Here is a 1847-nt window from a genome sequence, read left to right on the forward strand (position 1 = left end):
ACTTCGCTTTGCTCGTTTCAGGGTATTGCCGAGCACTATTGTGACTATTGTCTCCTGACTGTTTGGTCTTAGTATGGACTTAGGTTTGGCTGTGTCGATTCTTAGACACATTTCACTCCGGTTCCCTTTCTCGGAGTTGCAGTGAGGACACCCGTACCGAGAGGCGCTGATTGCTCGGTCACAAAGACTGCACAATGAACTCGTCGATAAGAGACTGCAACAAAGCTGGTCTGAAAACTGAAAGGGAATTCCTAAAACGTCATAAATCCATTCTTAACCAATCAGTGACGAATCGGTCCAAGTCAGTTCACTGAGAAATGTTCAATGTATCCTCAGGTGGAGGTTACGAAATCGCCCTCTGTGTCACTCAAGGACAGCTGTGTAGCTGTGACTACAAAGAAGTTGTTAACGATGACTCGGTCATACACGCAACAGTACACTGGGGATAAGCAGTTACAAAGGTTGTCAGCCTGACAGTACGAAAACAGCTGGCTCGTTGGTCTAGGGGTATGATTCTCGCTTCGGGTGCGAGAGGTCCCGGGTTCAAATCCCGGACGAGCCCATTTTTATTTTTTTTTAAAGTTTTTTTTTTTTTTAAAAGGTAAGTAATCCTTTTATAGTGATTATTTTCGGATTGGAGCGCTTTACATAAACACGAGTTACTACAATTACGTTACACAATATTAATTTAATCTTTTATTTGTCGCAAAGGCATAGTTAAGATTTTCTTTTGAGAACTATACTAGTTGAACGTTCAAACTTTGTAATGCAGCTTTTTATTTTAATCAGGAATAAACAGTGTGTCCTTTCCATACAGCCCGTTTGTGGATCATTATTTCGAAACCAGTCTCCTGAAAACAAATATTTTTTTTCAAAACATTTTGCGTGTTGCATTTAAACTGCTCACTTATTGGTAATGTTTACATGTATTTGGCCTCGTAGTTACGACACAGATTCTGAAAGTCGTTTAAATGAAGGAAACTGCTGCGAGGGAAAGGCAAAGTAAACAGAGCGCACTTCCTCGTCAGCACACTTCTTTCTTTAATACGTTCTAACGCACCAGGATGCACCGTGCTTTCACTAACCAAACAAGCATTTGCAATGCAATAGGTCTCGCATTTATGTGAGTTTGAGCTATTGACATTGCAAATGACAATGCCTTTTATTTTTGTTTTCATTTTTAAAACATAAATAAAAGTCATTGTCATTTACAATCAGGGCCGGACTGGGACCCACAACCGGCCCTGGCAAAGTGCTTGGCCGGCCCCCCTCCCCACTCGGGGGGTTGGAGGTACTGCCAAGCTCTTTGTCGGGCCGGTTTTCGGGCGATTTTGCAGCTATGCTGCAAAAACGTCCCTGTAACAAAAACGGCCCCGAGGGGCAGAAAACCAGCCCCCACCCATGCGGTGCACCGGGGGGTTGCCCGGTGCCCACTATGGCCAGTCCAGCCCTATTTACAATCCCAATCGCTTAAACTCGTGCAAATGCGAGACCTATTGCATTGCAAATGCTTTTCTAGGAGAAGCCTCGAAACGGGTCTCCATGGGCTCAGGCTGTCCGTTCTGTTTTTCAGACTGCAGTGACAGCATATTGGTACATCATGTGTGTGGGCTCACACTGCCCACTTCTCAGTAGAAGAGAAGTTAAAGCATAACGTCATGCCAGGTGAGCGTTGGCGGAGAAGGGAAATCCTTTAAAGAGTCATTTTCTCCCTGAATTTCCCTTCACTTTTTGAAACTCAGGAGCAGCAACATTGCTGCGGTGTCACCAGGGCTTTAAGGGGAACCTTTTTCAATATTATATACAAGCTATGGTTGCTGCTTATTTATCTTATATAACTACCAACC

At 43.9% G+C, this 1847-nt stretch overlaps 1 non-coding gene across 1 annotated transcript; it reads left to right on the plus strand.

Moving 5' to 3' along the window:
- The first annotated feature begins 490 nt into the window (after positions 1 to 490).
- TRNAP-CGG (transfer RNA proline (anticodon CGG)) lies at positions 491 to 562 on the plus strand. The gene has a single exon. It is a non-coding gene; the product is annotated as a tRNA-Pro (tRNA).
- The last annotated feature ends 1285 nt before the right edge of the window (positions 563 to 1847 follow it).

Source organism: Lissotriton vulgaris, chromosome 12, assembly GCF_964263255.1.
Source record: "Lissotriton vulgaris chromosome 12, aLisVul1.2, whole genome shotgun sequence".
Classification (NCBI taxonomy): Eukaryota; Metazoa; Chordata; class Amphibia; order Caudata; family Salamandridae; genus Lissotriton; species Lissotriton vulgaris.